The sequence below is a fragment of the Rhinopithecus bieti genome, unplaced genomic scaffold (assembly GCF_001698545.2).
Source record: "Rhinopithecus bieti isolate Rb0 unplaced genomic scaffold, ASM169854v2 scaffold_21703, whole genome shotgun sequence".
Lineage (NCBI taxonomy): Eukaryota > Metazoa > Chordata > Mammalia > Primates > Cercopithecidae > Rhinopithecus > Rhinopithecus bieti.
In genome coordinates this window covers 4,595,899-4,619,724 of record NW_016812332.1, presented here as the reverse complement: position 1 = coordinate 4,619,724, position 23,826 = coordinate 4,595,899, and the positions used below count along the sequence as shown (strand labels likewise).

The 23,826-nt window shown below is 37.4% G+C and overlaps 1 long non-coding RNA gene across 1 annotated transcript in view; it reads left to right on the top strand.

Moving 5' to 3' along the window:
• The window catches only part of LOC108544650 (uncharacterized), a 134,131-nt gene extending 112,965 nt beyond the window's left edge, over window positions 1-21,166 (top strand). The window contains exon 5 of the long non-coding RNA XR_001889910.1: window positions 21,105-21,166. This is a non-coding gene — a long non-coding RNA (uncharacterized LOC108544650). The remainder of the gene's footprint in view (window positions 1-21,104) is intronic.
• Window positions 21,167-23,826: the final 2,660 nt, after the last annotated feature.

The following is a 23,826-nucleotide window of genomic DNA, read 5'->3' as shown; positions in this document are numbered from 1 at the left end:
AGCAAAGATTTGGAAGTGTCCATCAACAGATGAATGGATAAAGAAAATATGGTTAATATACATAATAGAGTACTATTCAGTCATAGAAAAGAACGAAATCCTGTCATATGCAACAACATGGATAGAACCAGAGGACATTACGTTAAGTGAAATAAGCCAGACACAGAAAGGCAAACTTTGCATGTTTTCACTTCTCTGGGGGAGCTAAAAATTAAAACAATTGAACTCATTGAGATAGAGAGTTTAAGAATGGTTAACAGGCTAGGAAGGGTGGTGAGGGGTTTGTGGGGAAGTAAAGGTGATTAATGGGTACAAAAAAATAGAATGATTAAGAACTAATATTTGATAGCATGATAAAATGATAATAGTCAATAACAATTTAATTATACATTAAAATATCTTAAAGAGTATTATTGGATTGTTTGTAACACAAAGGATAAATGCTTGAGGTGAAGGATACCCATTTACCCTGATGTGAGTAACACATTGCATGCTTATATAGAAATAACTCAATTACCCCATAAATATATATGCCTATTATGTACCCACAAAAATTAAAAATAAAAAAAAGCTGGTTACCAGTGTATGAGCAGAGTTTAGGTAACCAGTAAAAGATGGTGCACACTTCCAGAGCTAAGGACAATGTAGAGCCAATACCACCCTCAGCCTGAAGACAAAAGGACCAGAGTAGTTACTAGAATCTCCAGACAGTTAGAGGAGAGGGTCACCTGATAGAACCTGCAGCTTTTAGCAGAGGAGAGCAGTCACTGTGAATGGAAACCAGCAGGGAAGTAGCTGGGGAAATAAATACCCTGTTCTCACACTACTACCACTGTCAAGTCTCCTGTGATTGCATTCCCATTGCATGAATTCACCTAGAAGCTAGAGCGTGGCCCATACAGATCACAGCCCTAGGTCACAGAGAAGGGAGGGAACATGGGGAGTGAATCTGAAGGAGTAGATGGGAAATATCCACTGTGAACTTGGCAAACCAAAGTCTGAGATTTTCCCAGAAAGACATGAAGAACATTTGCAAATCTTTGTTTAGGACTTACTCATTTTGGTATGTATTCTTTAACTATTTTGGAAGAAGTAGGAGCCATTTTTCCTAAACAAAGCAAAAGAAAATCCAATGGGATTTCTCCATGGAAAAAGGCTTAGTGGGATTTAACCATCAAAAGATATTGTAAACCAAACTAAACAAAACGAAAACCTTAATTCATCTACTTTAGAGGGTTTCCTATATGCTGGAGGAGTACACAGTATATTTCCCTAGTAACAAAGTGAGCAATAGCTCCTGAGACCAACACAAGTTCTTTGGTTGAATTTCACCACCTTCAGGTGTAGAGCTGAAAACAAAAAGAGAAATACCTAAATGTTACTTGGAAATTACATTTGATTGAGAATTGCATGCATTGAATTGCACATAGTTGTATGTCTTGGAATGTTTTTTCTAATTGAGATTAAAAGAATAAAAGCACAGACTAGCCCAGATTTGATAAACAATCGGGCACAGGACTTAATTGAGAATGGGAGAAATTTTTCAAAGGCCGAATTCATATCCTAGATGAGTCTGGACCTGGTTGTCAGCTCTGTCTGCATTTTGGCAAGAAGAAATGTGGGTCTCTTTAAATGTGACCAAAGAAGCATGATTTACCTTAAATTGGTGATTGAGTCTAAGCTTGTCATTTTCTCTCCTTAAGGCATTAACAGCACTTAACAACAGCTACCAAATACCACAAATTATATAGTTATTATTTACCCTGAAGCTCATAAGCAACAGGAACACGACACAACCTAAGTCCATCTGTATCTCATCCAAGATCACTAGAGATGAAACTCTGAGCATTTGTATTACTACAGCACGTCAGGAATGATCAATACACTACTAACCACCAGCAATCAAGTCTCTGTTGCTATCTGGATAGTGAATGATTTAACTCCAGAGTCCCATTTGTAAAGATGACTTTCTAGAATCATCCCTGGCAACAACTGTCTTAGATTGGGTTTCCTAAAAGCAGAGTCAGAGACAGGGATTTATGTGCAAATAATTTAATGAGGAAGTTGTCTCAGGATAGCTCTTACATTAGTAAGGAAAGCAGAATAGGGCAGGGGATGAAGCATCTCCTGCAAACGTGTAGCAGAAGTCTAGCCTCAGCCTGATCCCACTTTGAGCTCAGTGTGTGTGGCACACTGAGTCATCCACCTTGGGACAAGAGGATGATGTTTTGCATCTCTAGATCATCTAACTCCCGGAAGAGAAAACATTTCAAACATTTTGGGTGAAAGGGCTCTTGAGTTCCTGTTGATCAGGTACATTTCTCAGGAAAAGAGGGCAACTGTATGTGAGCTGTTAACAGCCAATACTGATAACAACTGAGGGCTGGATGCTCTGGACTTCTAAAAGAGAGCTGGGCAGGGCACCAACAGCTCTACTATAGGAGGAATGAGAAACTCTTTTCTGAAGAATTAGAAAAGAGTTTGTCATGAAGATGACAATTGTCTTGTAAGGAAGAGAAAAGAATAATTAGGCTGAGAATACAGTAGCCAAGGTAGTCAGTCAACAAGTTCACTGAGTTCAAATCTGGAGAGGATTTGGATTCAGAATCTAATACTCATCTACTAGGTGTTAATTTTATTTAGTTTCTTTTCAGTTTTCTTTCTGGATTATTTGAGTTAATAGCCTGCCAATTCCTCCTGACAGTAATATCAGTGAATACAGCTACTTAATGAGGTATACTGGGGTTAGTTTACAACATTTATACCAATTAAAGTATTTAAATATCTCACTGGAGTAATAATAGATATCTTATAGAAAGACTATATTTTTGTCAGGTTAAAAACCAACCATGAAAAAAACTGTAAGACACATGCACACTTATGTTTATTGCAGCACTGTTCACAATAGCAAAGACTTGGAACCAACCCAAATGCTCAACAATGATAGACTGGATGAAGAAAATGTGGCACATATACACCATGGAATACTAGGCAGCCATACAAAAGGATGAGTTCATGTCCTTTGCAAGGACATGGATGAAGCTGGAAATCATCATTCTCAGCAAACTAACAGGAACGGAAAACCAAACACAGCATATTCTCATTCATAAGTGGAAGCTGAACAGTGAGAATACATGGACACAGGGAGGGGAACATCACGCACTGGGGCCTGTCAGGGGATCGGGGGATAGGGAAGGGATAGCATGTAGATAATGGGTTGATGGGTACAGCACATCACCGTGGTATGTGTATACCTATGTAACAGACCTGCATGTTCTGCACATGTATCCCAGAACTTTAAGCATAATAATAATGAAAAAGCCTGTGTAAGCAAGGTAGTTTTGCTATGGGTTCCAAATTTCTGAAAGAATGTGGCATGTAAAGGTTTAAGTTTAAAATAATATAGGTTAAAAAAAAGTGTCAAAGTGACTTAGAGAAAGAGAAATTTGGATAATTTTAGATCAACTCAACTTATTATTTGTAGGGTATAAGGTATGAGAAAAATACAAAATGACACATGGCATAGTGTTCCATTTTGATATATCTGTATTGAAGACTCATAATTTGAGTAAAAATGTTTTCTTTTCATATTGATATTCAGATAATCAGCATCACTCAGTGAGTCACAACCTACTAAAAAATGTTCAGAGAAGGAAGGACTCAAGGCTAAGTATGTGAGAGTGAGTTTGGGTGAGTGTGCATATTTATATGCGTGTGTGTGTGTAGCGGGGTGAGACTTTTTGTATCTCAGTGAATTCATTTCAAAACCAAATATAAATTATTTAAATTGTAAATTGTAAATGACTGTGTATCTCTGGTATAGTGTGTAGGTAATCAAGAATTGACACCACAATAAGGCCAGCATTTGAAATTACAAGAGGAGCGAAGATTTTCTTTAGAATCTACCAACCAGGATCTAGTGTTGTGCAGCCAGGAGTCAGGGTTATTAAGTGAAATCAAAAGCGCATCAGGCCTAGGAGCATCTTAACAAGCATTAGTGTTTCATTTAAAGGGAGTGTCTTGTTTCTGTAATATTCATAGCTGGAATCCACCACCACTGCTGAGATTTACATCTCCCTCTCCCCATTATGCTCACTGAATCTCTTTACTTGCTATTGTAGGAAAAATATTCAAAGATTTATAGGCAGCAAAGAGAAGGCAGCAAATTATGACATCCATTATTGGCATCTGCTCTTGTCTGTATCCCCAGGAAATGCAAATACAAATGACTTCCAATTTTCTACTACAACTGAGTTGCAAAGGGAACTGTTATATGCAGATGAGGCAACTTCTATTTGGACAGAGATAAAATGGAAGAAATTTCAGTCTACTACACTTGGCATACCATTTGCATAACTCTGAAAAAGCTGTCACAAAGGGATAATAAAAAATCATAAGACTCTTAAAGCACCACATACAATCCCTGTAGCTAGACTGCTTATTACAGAAAAGACACAGCTTTAGGTTGTATGGGCTGGTGGAAGATCCAAAAACAAAAGGGTGACTAAATATAGATGCTTCTATATTCACTGGTAAAAGTGATCCCTCTTCTCATGTTTGGCAAAAGGATTACACTAGGTTTGAAAATAACTTATAAGCTAGTATGCAGTAAAGACAGGCCCCACATCACCAATTTTTAAAAAATTCTTTTGGCATAAATTATTGCTTCTTTTGGAGGCATGACTAAGGCAATGTTTCCCATTATGTTGTAGGATCTTTGGGGGCAAGAATCTTTGTATCCACTGATGTCCTGTAACTTCAGTGTCAAAAATAGAATTTTGAACACAACAGATTTCAAAATAGAATATTTAATGATGAGAATTGAAGGAATCACAGTGGTAAAGTATTGCAACTTAGGCGATGTGGATTCTAATCTAGTGCCTCTTTCTCAATTTCTTTATTTCTTTGGGCCTTGGCTCCCACATCTGATAAAACTAGGTAATAATACCTGTCTTATTTTATTTGGGAATATTTAAATGAATTATCATGGCTAGTGCCCACTATAACATCTGCCAGAGTTTTGTCACTCAAGACATGGGTCTTTTTTTCCCTATATCCCTACAACTCTCCCACATGTCTCAACTTGGAAAGCATAAAGGTCAGCAGTTTCTGACAATTTTAGGCCTTAGGCACATGCTCATGTCACCTGGCTCATGTCACCTGGCTCTTCACCCTCTGCCTGCACTGATCTTTAAGCCTCTACCAGCCTCAAAACTACTTCTCAATGTTTATTAAAACTTTAGCCTTTGACTTGCAATTTTCCTCTTGCCCAAGTCATGATACTATGGTAACTTAAGTGTCCAGGTGAACTACATACGCAGCTGTTTTAATGATCGCCTATTCCCCTTGTTGGTGAGGTTGGGGGAGGATTCTCACTCTAGGAAATGAGGCTAGATAAACACATGACATCTCAAACTAAATGTGAGATGGACAGCAGTTTCCGTACTCATAGCTCAGGGGAGAAGGACACCCAGCACCCTGCCAGGCCACATGACGTTACATTTAGCAACAGAGTGAACCACTGAGGGCATTAGGAGGTAGACTTTGTAGTATCAAGAACATGAAGTGTCCTTTGGTTACCACAGGAGGATGCGATTGGCTGTTTGAATAACTGTGGACTGGCAGGGAACTAAAGCCCACTACTCAATTATAAATAAGAACTGTTCCTATTTCCCATGAGGAGGGGGTTTTGGGTGGGGAATCTTTTCTATGAGAGCAGAGTGGGCAGGAGAACCTGTGGTGAGGTCATTTGAGGCCCTCCTGATTTTGCCATGTCAAGGTCGCACATCATAGTGACCTTCAGTTTGGGCCTCATTCCACACCAACTATTTGTCTCACACTTCAATTCCTTTACCTCCTGAACTTTAAGGGTTTTCACTTCTGTTCTTCCTTCGTAAGGCTCACACTTCCAGTCTAATGCTCAGAATCATAATCTCCAATTTCATTCTTACCATCTTTCTCATCTTATCTTATTCCTTTACCCCTTGAAAAAACCCAACTCTGAATCTATTGTACTTATTCCCATGCTGAGAACTGCTAGAGAAAACTGCACAGCCGATGATATTTGGGTTCTTCTATTTGTATAGTCTTTAACTGCAAGGGGATTATTAATATGACGTAGAATCTCACAACCAGTTCTCTAATTTCCAGAGCAACGACTCCACATGTCACTGCTGTTCACAAGGCCCTACTCAAGCTTTCCCCATTCTTACCAGAACATCTAAAATGAGAATTTTATCTACATTGCCATTCTACCTTGATCCTTAGAAGAAGGGACATCTCTCTCACTTTCCATGACCAAATGTACACTTGTGCTGTGAATCCATTCCTATCTCATCTCCTTGATGACCTCATTCAATTAATTTTCTCTTCTCTTCTTTATCCTCATCTCCCCCTCTCGGTTGCTCTTTTTCCTTATCATAGAAATATGCCCAAGTTTCTGAATCACCTGAGCTCAGGAATTCGAGAACAGACAGGACAACATGGGGAAACCCCATCTCTACAAAAAAATACAAAAATTAGCCGGGCACAGTGGCGCAGCTACTCAGAAGACTGAGGCAGGAGAATCACTGGAGCCCAGGAGGCAGAGGTTATAATGAGCCGAGAGCTTGCCATTGCACTCCAGCCTGGGTGACAGAGCAAGATCCTGTCTCAAAAAAACCCAAAAAACAAAAAAGAAGTATGTACAACTCTCTTCTATCTTAAAAAGTCTACCTTTGTTCCTTTAACTACCACTGTGTCTCTTTTCTTCCCTCATAACCAAGTTGCTTTAGATAATACATTAGAATGTAAATACCCTTCGTCCCCATTCACATCCCAGTGTGATGCAGCAACATACCTGCCAACACACACCAATAAATGGGCTTTTATCAAACCTATTGAGGTTTTTTTTTTTTTCAGTCTTATCCTCCTTGAGCCTCTGGAAGATGCAGCATTGTCAACCCCTCCTCCAACTTCTATAACACCTCTTTTCTAATTCTCTGGCAACTTATTTTCAGTCACCTCCTCCTCCATTTCTCACGCTCTGCCCACCCTTAATGTTGGAGTTCCTCAAAGTTCAATCCTCAACTACGTTCCTTATTATTTTTTAAAATCCATACCTATTATTGCCAACTCTCAAAACAATGTCTCTTACCAAGAACCTTTCCCTGAGCTCCAGATCTCTAATTCCATCTCTCTACTAATTGTTGCCACTTTCATATTTTGCGTGCACCCCAAACTCAGAACACATTAAACTCATCACTTTTCCCATATATGCACTTTTTACTTCACAAATGTGCCCATAACTCATTTTATATCCTCTATGTGGGTTGTAACTTCCAGGCCTCCTCTTACAGGCTTTGTCCTCTGCATTTTTACATCGTTTCATTTTTCTACCACAGCCTGGTCTCTTATAGTAGTTTTTTTAAACCTTCCTTCAGTAAACGATCTTTAGTAATCCAAAGAGTTTGGGATCTATGCCAGAGTCAATAGTTCCCAAACCTAATTTAACACAGATGACCTAAAGAAGATTATTTACAAATATAGATTTGTTATCTGTACCCCATCTCCTACTCTTCCCTACCTACACACATATACATGCACACGCACACACACACACACACACACACACACACACACACACCCTGAATTAGGAGGGAAGCAGAATAATCAGAATTTTTAAAGTTGCCCATATGATTATCAAGTAAACCATCCTCAGATAAACATTGGGTATTGGGGAAGCATTATAGTTGTGTTGTTGCATAGTATGTTTTGGAAAGAAAGCTCTGGCAGCACTGTGCAGAATGTACTGGAAGTTGGTTAAATGTTGCCAGCATGTTTTCTTGCATATAACATTTTAAAAGGCAATAGTTACAGCTACCACTGCATGCACAGTGGTTTCTGTCACAGTAACTCTATTTGTATTCTTATCTATCATTATCACTCATCATCTATCTATCAAATGACTGACAGCTGTGCTGACTCTGCCTACAGTGACCGAGAAACTCAGGAATATTAATTGATTTTCATAAGATCACACAGTAACTCAGTAACAACAGCAAAGACCAGATTTTTTGATTTTCTGCTCCTTGTCTTGCATAGTTCTCCCTGAGCCAGTTCACTATCTAGAGATAGGTTATCATCATATCTTGTTTAAATAAATCTTTCCAGTGGCTTGTGGAATTAGCCAAGACCTCATTTCCTCATTATGAAAGTGTTCAGGCAATCAGATCTACTCTCCAGCCCATGCCTTCCAAATCTGAAGAAGATTCAAATCTGAGAAGTGAATACATTTTATCTAAGCAGAGCCTGTCAGAACATTTTTAATAAAGACCTGGCCCAATTTCAGAGCTTTCTTTTCATTAGGGCAGGTCTGAAAGCAAAGGCCTTGAAAGTGGTTAGAAAAACATAGTGTAATCACTATGGTACCATTATCCTGTCCCTCGGTAATCATTAGGCATCAGCTTGCCAAAGTGAAGGGTGGCAAATTACTCATTTATTGTTACCTGAGCTGTGCAGAAGATTGAAATCTGGACTACTAATGATTTTTTTTTCACCTTGTTTAGGAGACTCTGTAGAAAAGTTCACATATAATACACATGCTGACTTGCTGGCAAAAGTGCAGTTAGACAAATATGAAAGGGAAACAAAGCATCACCTTCCTTCAAAAGTAAAGCTGAAAAAGCTCCTATCATTTCATGAAAGCAGTTCTAAGGGGGAAATACTAAGAGTCGTCAAGATCTATAACTGAAGAGGAAACTAGTTAGTTGACTGTGAGTAGACTTTTATTTGCTCTAAAGAGATCAGACACTCAGTACATGTTAAATTTAACACAAATCAAGCCTAAGGTAAATATTTACCAACAGTTTGTAGGAAAAAAAATTCTTATTTAATGACATCATCTAATGAATTATAATTTTTTTTTGTCCACTGTTTTTGCAAGTTTCAAATTCAATAAAGCCTCCAAGTCTAGGTGTGGTAAAAGGCAATCAAACCATTCCTAATCTTATTAAAGTTAAAAGTGTAAACACTTAACTTTGGGAACAGTAAAAGCCATTATTAAATTTGTATTGATACCTAAAATAGACATCTGAAGTGAACCTCTAAGCAATTTCTAATTCTTAAGCCCAGAATGAAATTTTATACATCATTTAGCAGAACAAAATGATATCTCCAAAGCAGATTGGAATATCTATATGACTGTTTTAGATGGAGTGAAATTTCTGAAAATATATGTTATCAGTCTAGATTAGTAGAAAGACCCTAATCTGAAATGAAATGCAATTTTTGTATTGGATCTGATTCTAAGGTGGAAAGGTGCTGAAGATAACTGATGTAGGTAAGGAGGGAGTTCTAGATAGTTTTCAATAGGTTTGTGAAGGCAAAATGTTACATTCAAAAGTAAAGATCTTGTTTCTTCCAAGTAATGCCTCTTGCTTCTATGAGAAGTAGTACAGTGTCTGGAATGGGGACACGAGAATCAAAAAGCATTGATTTCTATTGCTGGCTTGGCCGGTGACTGCTTCTGTAGTCTGAGGCAATTTTCCTAGCCTATATGTGACTAAATCTCAGCATCTACAAAATGATGTTAGTAATCTTTTCTATTTGAGATCCAGCTAGTATTATTATTAAGACTTTGTTCATGTTATTAATATTTCTGATGTCTTTAGGGATTTTCAGATTAAAAAAAATTCTATGAGCCAAAACTGTTATTAATACTGTTTTCATGTTATCCCAAAAGGTATTGTGGAAGTTGACAAATTAACATTTGCCATATTCTTTAGAAAGGACTAGAATAAACAGTGTCAGTGTTACTTAATGCACAGGTTCACCCTCGAAGAACCTATAGAAAATCTACAAGTGATAGCTTCCTGATCCAACCTGATATTAGGCTCATCCCAGACTTTTAGTTGCTTAAAGCATTTACCAAATGATTATGAATCTTTATCTCTTTTGCCATCTAAACTCAGGGTCCCATTCTACCCACACCATCTAGAAAGGTGAAGTAATATCATGAAGTTTCATTTGTTCAAAACTTAGATCTAGTTATTTGTAAATTGTAATCCTTCCTTTTGTTTCACTGTTGATTCTTGAAATGTTCCTAATGCATTATAAGTCAATTTGCTAACAGACTGGATTTTAACATGATGGCATCCTTTGAGGTTTTGGATTTATTTTTCAGAGGCTTGCTTAATGTTGAATGCCTTATAGATGCTGGACTCATTTTTATGGTGCCTGGCTTTGAATGGCTATTACAGTGTATATTACAGTCATAGGGCAACTTCAATTTACACTATTTTACCTACTTATACCATTTCCACGGCTCTCTATTCTAACATTATCATTAAGGTTGCTGGCCCTTTTGCTGCCAACAACATGATTAAATCCTATTACAATTACTCTTGTTATAAAATCTTCTCATGCTTCTTGGCACTGAAAGTGCACAGAGCTATGCAGGTGGTAATATAAAGAGGAGCAATGTAATCTGAACTAAAATGATAGGAGAGCTTTATCCTAGAGAAGGAAAATAGATCCCCAAAGTAAGATATTACTGTATTACTCTACTCCCTGGGGATGGATTTTCTTTTGAAGTTTATTTTATAATACTAAAGAGGGTTTTGTTCTTATTTTGTTTTTCCCTCTAGGGGAGCAGAACCGAGGGATGTGATGTGGAGGAATTCTTGACAAAGGGAGGCTTAGAAAAAGGCCTGATGATGACTAGGAAAATGACAGGCTGTTTTAAGACAAAGAGGAGGAGAATCTAGTCAATGAAATAATGTCTCATATTTCAAATGAAATAGTAGTACTTCTTACATCTGGGAATGATGAAATGTGAATTGGGATATTTTTTCTTCTAGTGGTAGATAAGGATTCAGCAGTCCTCACAACTAGAAGCAAGAACCTGTAACACAGGTGGCAGCAGAACAGAGGTGCTCACTTTATGAAACCCAGCTTGTCTTCAAAACGATTTAACTTGACCTAACTAGTATCTTGGGCTAAGCATCCACATTTCAGGCAAGCAGCCAGGTCCCTGTGTGGTGTGTCTCTTGAGCGGGACTGTAAGAGACAGCGCAGAGTGCTGGTTAAAGCCTCCGGTATGGTGGCCAAACTGCCTGTATTAACTTCTGGCCTCTGTCACTTTTTTTGGTGCTTTTAAGTCAAATGCTCCTGCCTATGTCTTAGTTTTCTAATCTGTTTCCCCAGCCTCATAAGTTCGTTAGCAAGACTGAACTATTAATAGTTGGTATTTGTGAAACACTTAGAATAGTGTGTGGCCCACAGAACATGTCATCTTATCTTAGTGGTGTACTGTACTATTAATGTATGTGTGCCCTGGGGTTGACATGCACATATATAAAGTTTGATGGGACTAAGGGACACTCATACCTTTATTTCCCACTCCACCTTAGAACATGCAAGTGTGAGAAAATTTGGCAAAAGGTAAATGGAACATTTACAAACATAACCAATTCAATGTAATAAAATGATATTTCATGTAGTAATAATGGATAATAATTATCGGACATGGACTTATATTAGACTAAGTACTTTATGTACATCATTGCACTGAATCCTCACAGTAACTCTACGAGTAGGCACTATTATTATTCTGTTTACCACTGAGGGAAATAAAACACAGAGGTTAAATTCATACTGCTTATGTATGATGAACTGGGACTTGTTTATCTGACTGATATTTTTCTACTTATCTTTCTCCTTCATATATAGATATGCCTTATGTTCGTAATGCTATGTACATTCGTGGTTTAGTCCGCAGTTAACAATTCTTATTTTTGTCCATCCATATATATTTTCTCACAACCAGGACTAGAAATTTACAATAAAAATTAATTTATAGATATATAGCTCTAGATTCTATACTATTATACCTACGTTTTATATTTGCATGTGTCTTTATTTGTATAAAGGTACATACCAAGTATCTATTTTTTTGGAGTTCAATATGCATGTCTTGTCTATCCTCCTAAATGCAAGTAAAATACCAAGATGAGAGTGGTACAGGAGTGTGATCTGCTCCAGGTATAAGTTGCAAAGAGGCGCACTGTTATGGAGAATTTAAAAGTAATAATAAAGTCCAGAAGTCAACTTTCTTTTTCTTATCACCATGCAATTCTAAATTATGTTGATGATATAGCATTGCTCCTCATCAGGGCGTTTCCCGAGTCCTCTCCCACCTCCCTCCCCTTCGATGGGTCACTGCAGATCCTTGGGGATAGGAAAGTAAAGTGTGATACACAGGAAAGGACATATTTTCAATGACAAAAATACCTATTAATCATCTATTAGTAATGTATTTGCTTAGCATGTAGATACGTCTAACATCTGCTTTTAGGATACTTTCACTGCAGAGAGAAAAACAAAATGTTCATATAAACAAACATACAAACCCAGAAACAAAGGCAAATAACAGACACAAAATCATCTTTGTTCAATCCATCCCTTAGTATCCAGAAAGGCCCAGAGGCATATATCTGCTTCATTTTGTTCCTGGTGTTTGGCAGGGGAATAGGTAGTTTTTTGGTGATGAGAGAAGAATAGAAGAAGTAGTTAAGGATAAACCCTTTCCCATTTAACTGTTCCATTCTTTTCTTCTCCCCAACGAGGTGTCTGATGCATGGAAAGGAATAAGAATTCAGAACAGTGTGACTAAATCACACTTGTTAAAGTTAGAAAAGCCCTGAATAGGTCAATTTTACTGACTTCACAGAGGGAAAAAAGCACAAGAACATTTTCATGAGGGGCAAAAGATGTCGTAACTCCCACCTGAGCTTACAATTACTGTTTACTCTCCTGCCTACCACCATTATTATCATCAAACTTTATTGATAAGGCCATCCCATGGGAAAACTATAAAATATGAGGAGCGTTTCTTTAGCTTATCCTTCTTTCAGAAGACTTTTATAGCCCCCACCTTATTGCATCCTGCTGCACCCTAGCTACTACTACCATCACCATGATCTTCAATGCCTTTTTCACCATACATAAGATTTTGAGGGCTTTGGCAGTAACTCGTGTTCCCAATTTTTTCCACTTCCTTTCTCCCATCAACATTTTCCCCTTTGATTTCCCATCCCTTCAAACCCCTACTGTGTGAAAATGGCTGGTGATCAATCAGTCAGACCAATAGATCAGACAAGCCCATTCCTCAAGATGGGTTGGCAGGTTATTTTTATAAAAGCAAATCAAATGTTTTCTCTGTGCTTTCAGACTGAGAACTAGGAATATAGACCCAGAATTTTTAGTAGAAGTACCGCTAAAATAAAGTCAGGTTTAAAAGATAATAAGCAGCAAGTGCTACTGTTATCCAGTTATCTCCTAGGAGTGGGACTGAATTAATTGTCAGTTTTAGAGAGTGAAAAGAAAGCAAGGCCCATCCAGGAATTTGAGATGAGGTGATTCCACAATGAAAAACTGGTCCTACAGATTTAAGCAGCAAATAACTGTTTAAAGGCAAAAGGGGCCAGGTGTGGTGGCTCACACCTATAATATCAGCACTTTGGAAGGCTGAGGCATGTGGATCACTTGAGCCCAGGAGTTTGAGACCAGCCTAGCAACATGGCAAAACCCTGTCTGAACAACAACAAACACAAAAATTAGCTGGGCATTGTGCCATGCACCTCCAGACCCAGCTACTCAGGAGGTTGAGGTGGGAGGATCGCTTGAGTCTGGAGGGTGGAGGCTGCAGTGAGCCATGATTGTGCCACTGCACTCCAGCTTGGACAACAGAGTGAGACCCTTTCTCTAAATAAATAAATAAATAAATAAATAAATAAATAAAGCCAAAAAAGTAAGAATAATCCAGAAAGAAGGCTTCCTCTTAAGGGTTCTAATTAAAAGGATAGCACCTCTTCTCTGATGAATCCTTTATAATTCCTCTGTCTTGCTCCTGCTTTTGCCATATGATGCACCTGCTTCCCCTCCTAGCTCCTGCTATGATTCTTAGTTTCCTGAGGCCTCCCCAGAAGCTTAGCAGATGTTGGTACCATGCTTCCTGTAGAGCCTGCAGAACCATGAGCCAATTAAGCCTATATTGTTTATCAATTACCCCATCTCAGGTATTTCTTCATAAGAATGCAAGAATGGCCTAATACAATATTTAAACACCAATCTTTTGCTGATACCTTCTAAAGTGATTTAATCTTTAGCTGGATTAAGATACATTTCTTTTGGTTTTTTTTCGCTTCAACTTTTATTTTAAGTTCCAGGGTACATGTGCAGCATGTGCAGGTTTGTTTCATAGGTAAACGTGTGCCATGGTGGTTTGCTGCATAGATCAAGCCTCACCTAGGTATTAAGCCCAGCATCCATTAGCTATTCTTCCTGATGCTCTCCCTCCCCCCACCCTACCCCCTGGCCAGGCCCCAGTGTGTGTTGTTCCCCACCATGTGTCCATGTGTTCTCATCATTCAGCTCCCACTTATAAGTAAGAATATGTGGTGTTTGGTTTTCTCTTCCTGTGTTCATTTGCTGAGGATAAAGGCTTCCAACTCCATCCATGTCTCTGCAAAGGATCTGATGTTGTTCCTTTTTATGGCTGTATAGTATTCCATGGTATATATGTACCACATTTCCTTTATCCAGTTTATCATTGATGGGCATTTGGGTTGATTCCATGTCTTTGCTTATTGTGAATAGTGCTGCAGTGAACATATGCATGCATGTATCTTTATAATAGAATGATTTATATTCCTTTAGGTATATACCCAGTAATGGGATTGCTAGGTCAAATGGTATTTCTGCCTCTAGATCTTTGAGGAGTCTCCATACTGTTTTCCACAATGGTTGAACTAATTTACATTCCCACCAACAGTGTAAAAATGTTGCTTTTTCTCTGCAACCTCACCAGCATCTGGTGTTTCTCAGTGTTTTAATAATCACCATTCTGACTGGTGTGAGACGGTATCTCATTGTGGTTTTGTGTTTTTTTTTTTGTTGTTGTTGTTGTTGTTGTTTTTCTTGAGATGGAGTTCCAGTCCATCTCAAAAGATCTCACAAGATCATGTCCTTTGCAGAGACATGGATGGAGTTGGAAGCCTTTATCCTCAGCAAATGAACACAGGAAGAGAAAACCAAACACCACATATTCTTACTTATAAATGGGAGCTGAACGATGAGAACACATGGGCACGTGGTGGGGAACAACACACACTGGGGCCTGGCCAGGGGGTAGGGTTGGGGGAGGGAGAGCATCAGGAAGAATAGCTAATGGATGCTGGGCTTAATACCTAGGTGAGGCTTGATCTATGCAGCAAACCACCATGGCACACGTTTACCTATGAAACAAACCTGCACATGCTGCACATGTACCCTGGAACTTAAAATAAAAGTTGAAGGAAAAACAAAACAAAACAAAACGAAAGAAATGTATCTTAATCCGGCTAAAGATTAAATCACTTTAGAAGGTATCAGCAAAATATTGCTGTTATTCTCACTGGAGTGCAGTGGCATGATCTCAGCTCGCTGCAACCTCCACCTTCTGTGTTCAAGTGATTCTCCAGCCTCAGCCTCCCGAGTAACTAGGATTACAGGTGCCCACCACCATGCCTAGCTAATTTTTGTGTTTTTAGTAGAGAGGGAGTTTTGCCATGTTCACCAGGTTGATCAAACTCTTGACCTCAAGTGATTCGCCCACCTTGGCATCCCAAAATGTTGGTATTGCAGGCATGAGCCACTGCGCCCAGCCCTCATTGTGGTTTTGATTTGCATTTCTCTAATGATCAGTGATGTTGAGCTTTTTTCATATGTTTGTTGGCTGCCTGAATGTTTTCTTTTGAGAAGTGTCTGTTCATATCCTTTGCCCACTTTTTAATGGGGTTGTTTTTTTGTTTTTTTTTTTTTGTAAATTTGTTTAAGTTCCTTGTAGACTCTAAATATTAGACCTTTGTCAGATGGATAGATTGCAAAAATTGTCTCCCATTCTGTAGGTCGTGTGTTCACTCTGATGATAGCTTCTTTTGCTGTGCAGGAGATATTTGGTTTACTTAGATCACATTTGCAATTTTTGCTTTTGTTGCAATTGCTTTTGTCATTTTCATCATGAAATCTTTGCCCATGCCTACATCCTGAATGGTATTGCCTAGATTTTCTTCTAAGTTTTTATAGTTTTGGGTTTTACATTTAAGTCTTTAATCCATTTTGAGTTAGTTTTTGTATAAGGTATAAGGAAGGGGTCCAGTTTTAATTTTCTGCATATGGCTAGCCAGTTTTCCCTGCTGTTGTTTATTTTTGCCTGTTTCAACTTTCCTTTTGTTCTTGTCTTTTCTTGCCTTTCCTGTCTGCTTTTTTTTCATCACTATATTTAACTATAGTTTTCTTGATTACAGCACTCCACTGTAAAAAGACTACTTTGTAAGTATTTTGGAAGAGTGAAAATATAGTTTAATTCAGATCATAAAGATTATGACTGATAGACTAAAAATTGTCAGGGAGAGGCCATTCAAGGCATTTGAACTGGGAAAGAACTGATGAACAAGTGTTGCTGAATCCTGGTGTAAGAATGGGCTGCAAGATGTTGAAATAGGTATTCATTTTAAAGTAAAACTAACATAGATGATTATGGCAAAAAAACAAAAACAAAAAACAAAAAAAAAAAAACTCACAGAAAAACAAAAGACATTCACCTTGAATACTAGGAGACTGCCTCAAACTGGATCAGCCATGTACCCATTACATTGTTTCAGATCCCAAAGGTGTGAAAAGCGGCATCAGTAGCAAAATGTAGTAGACATAAAAACAATGATAGAACATTGGTAATATATAAGTTTTCTGATTTTCTCAGTATTATTTTCTCTTAGTTCATCAGATCTATTAAGGTAAGTTGTTATGTAAGCTTTCAGGCAATAGGCACATAGTACACCAGGCTTCTACTACTGCTTTTTGTCAAGGAGGGCTCTATTGCGCTCTTTGAACCTGAGTGTGTTTGACATCATTTGTTTTTGCTTTATGTGCAATCTTATATCTTGAAAAGAAAATAAGAGAAGAAAAAAGGAAAATATTTATATAGCCTTTTATATTTACCACCATCTCCAGTGTTCTTTATTTTTTCCTGCAGAGTCTACTGTTTGTTGTCATTTCCTTTCAGCGTAAAAGACTACCTTTAGCATTTCTTCTAAGGAAGATACACTAGCAATAAATTCTTCCAGACTTTGTTTACCAGATATTTCTTAATGTAGCTAATCTTTTGCCTTCGGTTTTGAAGTATAATACTTGTACATAGAATTTTCATTTTTTAACAGAATTATTGTGATATAATGTGCATACTGTATAATTCACCCATGTAAAGTGTACATTCCAATGACAGTATAGTTGGAGTTGTGTGGCAATTACAATTAATTTTAGAACATTTTTGGATATAGAATTCTGGGTTGAAAGTCATTTTTTGTTTCTTTCAGCACTTTGATTATGCTATTCCATTATCTTCTGGCTTCTATTGTTTCTGAAGAGTCAGCCATTAGTAATATTATTTTCTAGTATTTAATGAATGATTTTTCTTTTGCTTGTTTCAAAATAATTCTGTGTTATTTGGCTTTCTGTAATTGACTCTGATGTGCCTAGGCACAGATCTCTTTGTCTTTGAACTTTTGGGGAATTTTTGAGCTTCTTGAATCTGTAATCTTTTTCATGAAGTGGGCGGGGGGTGATTTGGTCATCACTTCTTCTTTTCTTTCTATTCTTTTGGGATTCTCATGACATATATGTTAGTATGCTTGATGTTCTCCCAGGTATCTCTGAGACTCTGCCTATTTTTCTTGAAACTTTTTCAAGATTCTGATCTTCAGAATAGGTCTTTTCTGATGTATCTTCATGGTCACTGATTCTTTCTTCTGTCATCTGAAATCTGCTGTCAATCCCCTTCAGTAAATTTTTTACTTTGATTATTATACTTTCCAACTCTAGAATTTCCACTTATTTCTTTTTTATAGTTTATTTACTGAGATTCCCGATTTGTCATTTTCATTACATTTTCTTTTAACCATTTACATTTACACTATATGTGCACAGCTTCCTTCAATCTTTGAATATATTTATAATGGCTGCTCTGAAGTCTTTATCTAATAAAACCAAAATATAAGCCTACTCAAAGTTTCTGCTTTTTCCCCCCAAGTATTGGTCACATTTTCCTATTTCTTTGCATGTCTTCTACTTTTGTTAAACACTGGATATTTTAGATGATATACTGTCGTAACTCTGGATTCTGTTTTTTTCTGACTTTTCCAGTTAAGAGTTTTCTTCTCCCACTCCTCACACTTCTCTCTCTTTTTCTCTTTCTTTTCTTCCTTCTTCTTCTCTTTCTTTCCATAATCGATGGGACTTATTTGTAGAAGCTATCTCCTCTGCAATGTGCCACCACGAATGTCTCTGTTAAAATTTTTTAAATTCTTATATTTTTACTTTTTAGTTTGGCTTTCCAGCATCACCTGCATAACTTAGTGGTCAGCCAATGACTAGTCAAAGATTGTGCTCAAACACCATGAGTCCATAAAACCTACCTTCTACCACTGGATCTGTGTGTGATTTGAGGATGACATCCAAAGTTTATATAGTTTCCATATCTGCCCAGATTTTATTTTCCTGTCAGTCTTCTTGGGTGTGCACACAGTCCCTAGTTAGTTGGAGATGTATGGAGAATTTATACAGCCCCTCTATGACTCTCCCACTTCCAGGATCTCCCTATTACATTTCTGGTTGGTCTGTAAGCCTGCCACTCATCCCAACCAGGACTGCAACCTTAGACTAGAAAAGCTGCAGGCTTGCTTCATTCATTTCTTATTGAGTTCACTGCTTTTACTGAAAACATTGCCAGACATGGGTGTTTGACTCAGGTCCAAAGCAAGTCCACCTTTTCTGGCAGCAAATCTGCTGGTTTTCCCAGCCAGTTCTACCCTGCTCTAACTACTGTGCCAATCAAGCTGGGGTTAGAAGAAATGGAGGCAACCCCAGGCAAAAAGACCATGGCCTCCCTCTAATTTTACCTGAGATTAGAGCAACTTTTAATGAATAAATAGCTCTCTCTTTGTTGTTTGCCTTTGTTTAATTTCTAGAGCCCTGAAATGCTTGGGGCTTTTCTTTGACAATTTTGTCCAGTTTTGTAGTTGGCTTTGAGCATAGAATATGTTCAAAATATGCTCAAAACCATGAGGTTTTGGACCTCAACCATGGTCCAAAGTCCTATCTGCCAATCATGCATTGCTTATTCTATGGTGGCCTCTTTTTCTACCATTTAGTTTATGTTCTGGGAACTATTTTGACCTATAATGCCTGGCTAATGATGTGCAAGGGGTAAACTTGAAACTGTCTCAAATAAACAAAGCAAGAGAATCATGCCAAATTTGAAAATGCAAATTTTACAGTTGTCTAAGCACCTTACTAGTTGTCTAGGACTAATAAATGGTCTAGAAAGGAGGAAAAAGCTTAGAAAGCAGCCAGCATGCTACTAATTGGGATTCACAACATATTTATTATGAAAGGCACCATAACATGGCAACTTATGTAGTACTTTGGCACCTCATTCAATCTCTTGGCCTTAAATATTATCTACATGTTAATGACTCCCAAATTTATGTCACAATCCATACCTCCCTCCTATACTTCAGACTCACATATCTCACAGCCAATTTCAATATCCATGCTTGAGTGTGTAATAGACATTTCACACTCACCATGTCCAAAGCTGAAGTTATCTTGTCACCAAACCTCTCTTCTTTTAGCCCTGTCTATCTTTGATGATGGCAACTCCATTGTTTTAGCACTAATGCTAAAAATTGTATAGTCTTCATTGACTTCTCTCTTCTCACACCCCACATCCAATCCACAAAGAAGGTGTGTTGTTCAAAATATTATGAAATTCCAAAGTACAAATAAAATCCAACCACTTTCTTCATCTCCACTGATATATCCCCATAAACCCACTATTATGTCTTACCTGGGCATGATAAATTCACTATCATGTCTCACCTGGATTATCATTGTAATATTCTTCTAACTGGTCTGCTTCTACCTCTGTCCTCCTACATTCTATGATAGCAGCCAGAGTAAAACTGTTAAAGCTTAAGTTATATATCAAAAACTCTCTTGTGCTCAAAACCCTGCAATGGTTTCCCATTTCATGCAGAGCGTAAGCCAAGGTCTTTGCAGTAGCCCATAAGGCCCTTCATGAACTTATCCCATGATATCTTTGACCTCCTCTTACTCTATTTATTCTAGGAGTATGTCCACACCAGCCATATTGGCCTCCTGCCATTCATCAAACATGTCAGCTTTGCCATTTCCTTAGGACCCTTGCCACGTCTTTTCCTTCTGCTTCAAGTGCTTTTCCCACAGATACTTGCATTTTTAATTCTTCATCCCCTTCAAGGCTGAGTAATAATTACCTTCTCAGTGAGGCTTATTCTAACCAACACTAACATCCCTTCTAAGTATTCACTATTTTGTACTTAACATCTTATTTATATTATATAATGTATTTATTTATTATGTTCATTGTTTACCATCTCTTTCCTCTAGAATGAAAGGCTCATGAGGACAGGGATTTTTGTCTGTTTGTTCACGAATATATTTCAAGCACCAAGAACAATGCCTGACACATACCAGTAAATGAATATTTGTTGAGTGAATAAATGTTTTCTTTAGCTTTTAAGACTAGACCAATAGCTGGTCTTAAAACTAGCTAATAACTAAGTAGTAACCCCACCAGCTGAAGTATAATATAACCAGTATAACACTAAAAACTGCTTTCAAAAAATGTACCTCATCATGGGTACTAACATGAGTACATAACATGTTACTCAAAGTTTCCAACAATAAATTTAGTGGTGAAAACCAGTACAGTATGCTAGGGGACATGATAATGTAATGGTCTTTTAAGTGGCTGTAAGCTGTGATGATTAATGGTCCTTCACCTTAATGTAGAAGAAAACATGGCAGAGACTCATAATGTCTCTTTCTTGGTTTACTGCTGGACCCAATTTCTCAGCCCCTTGTATCTTAGATTGGGACATGAGAGTAGTTTGGACAATGTAGGTTGAAAAGATGTGATCCACTTTCCTGGCTAATCTCTTACATTTCTCTTGTGATTTTGTTTTCTTCCCTTGTCCCTTGGTTAGATGGAGAGGATACAGTGGAGGATTCAGAGGTTGTAGAAGATGGTGGAGTCTCTGGATGGAAGGAAGCTGGGTCTCCGAATCACAAGGTGGAAGACCACTCACCAAACACCTTATTGGACAATGACATGAATGACAACTAAAACCTTTATAACTGTAACTCACTAATAGTTGGGGTTGATTGTTATGATAGCTAGTCTACCTAGACCAATAGAGCCAATTCCTAATAATATCATCTCGGAAGGGTAGGATGAAGCCTGATTATGCAAAGCGATGAAAATGACATATACTGAGTATCAAGGAAAATTGAAATCTTTGGCAAAGTGGGATTGCCATCTCTGAAAAGAGTTCTTTTAACTAAAATACGCCAATGTATTAGCAATTCTTCTTTGAACTAAACAGATTGGCACTTTTTGGACCTGAGATGTGAAACTCTGCCCTAAGTTAGGATTCATCTTTCAATTCCAATAGCAGTGTCAATAGGAAAGCAAGTTGGCTGTTTGTGCTTGGCACCACCTGGCTGCAGTTACATCACTCAGCACTAAACATGCTGGCTGTGTCAGATTTGAGTACTGTCATTCTGATGAAGTGGGGAGTGTGCTGCCCTGGTAGGAAGCCTTTTAAATTGAATGACAAGGTTTTTCTTATTTGTTACATCCCCAGGCCATTGTCAAATCATATAATGCCAGCCCAGGAAAGTAATTACAGAACTGTTGTGAGGCTGTTAGCAGCTGCTTTTCATTTTTCCCCATTGTGACTGGGATGTGGTGGAGAAAAATTGGGATGACTAAGAACCACAACGTAAATGCCACCCAATCTGCTGGCCAGTCACATATGGCACTTACTTTCAACCAAAGGGAAAAGAGGAGGCCCCTGAAATGTCGTTAGATGTAAGAGCTGAATATAATGCAGAATCTACAGCAAATTATCACAGACCAAGGTGTGAGGATAGGTGGATTCCATTTATTAAAGCATTGTGGAAATCATTAGGCCACAAAGTCTAATTTCTAAAAACAAAATTCTGTGTTGATCCCATTAAGAAATCCCTCTTCCTCCTAGTTGCTACTTTTCTTTTAGCATTTTCCTTATTTTTGTGTAAGAATTACAGTGACCCTTTGCTTAATAACATGTTACTCAAAGTTTCCAACAATAAATTTAGATTCTCATAAAAAAGCAACTGCTAAGATATATGAAGGGGAAATCAACATTATTTAATGTGTTTTAATCTTACCATATTACCTTAATTTGATTCTTTGTAACAAGAACCTTATAAGTTGTCCAGTACTTATTTTCAAAGTTAATTTATTTCCTAAACTCCAGTTCGTGAAGAATGGCAGACATTTAATAAGCTGATTTAAAGTAAAAACAGGGATGTATTGTTTTAAAGTTATAACTGCTTAAAGTTTAATGGAAACTTCTTAAAATCCCTAACACTACTAAATGCTGTATTTCTAATCAGGTGACAATATAATCATGATGAACCTTAAGTGATTACTCATTGTTCATTTTCTTTGAATGAAATTGTTTAACTGGAAGCTAGTAAGTTACTATGTGCACATACAATCCATTCTTGTTCTGAAAGTCATTGCTTTCCTTTCCTTGGCTACTGAGATACAATAAATACATTTGTATGTCTTTTAAAAATTGCAGCAGGCAGTTGCTTCCCTATACTCTAGGCAATATCTCTTCCACTCAGAATTGGAACTCTTTTGAAAAAATAATTTATTTGCAAATGATGAAAGTGTTCAGAGGCTTGAGATCCAACAACATCCCAAATGAAAATAATTAGAATTTGTGGTAAAGATAAGAGTGAGATTTGAAACCTGTCGGTACATATCACCAAGTAGAAATAAATTATGGCTTGTCAAAAATGACAGATTTCAGCAAGGTGCTTCCTTTTCACTTTGAGTAAGACCTTTTTCCACCTAGCAATTAACTCTATTCCCATTAATATTCAGTAGCATTGACAAGGCTGACAGAGTAAAACTGGGTTTTATAAAACTAAAGACAGATTGATGGAGACTCATTACTTTGTCTAATAATTTCATCATTATATGTTGTATCTTAATAAATAAAGAACAAAGCTGTTGACTGTAGCATTGATTTGTTGTGCCAGGTAAAGGACTCAGATTTTCTGTGTATATTTTCTTTTGTGATTCATAAATTTATTTTGAAAATAAACAGTAATTTTGCCTAAAGGGTTACAGAGGTGATAAAATAATACATTTACGCCATACCATAATACCCTTAGTACTGGCATCGGTTCCTTTAGATATTTCTTCACAAGCTGTAAATAATAATTATGCCACACAGTTACATAAAATGAGCAACTGCACTTAAATGACCCTTTGATTATAGATTTTGAGAAAGCCTAAGAACAAGTATTTTCTTGTGATTTGGTGGAAAAAGAGCAAAGGATTAACTAACAACCTGAAGAAACCTAAAAACCAAACATTTTGGTCTTTCTTTTTTTTATGATATAAAAAGTTAGATAACAGAGCAGGTTTCACAAAACTTTAAGACGTGTCAAAGATGATGTTGCTTGGAGACATAATATCTGCTCTGTTTTTGTATTTGTCATATTTCCCACACTTGATCTCAGCCAAAAGGCAGAGAAGCAATTATTTGTTATATTTCCTTAAAAAATTAAAATGAAACGTTGTACTTTTCAAGGCTTATGGAAACAGTTGTTGGGCTTTTTTTATTTTATACAGGACATTTTGGC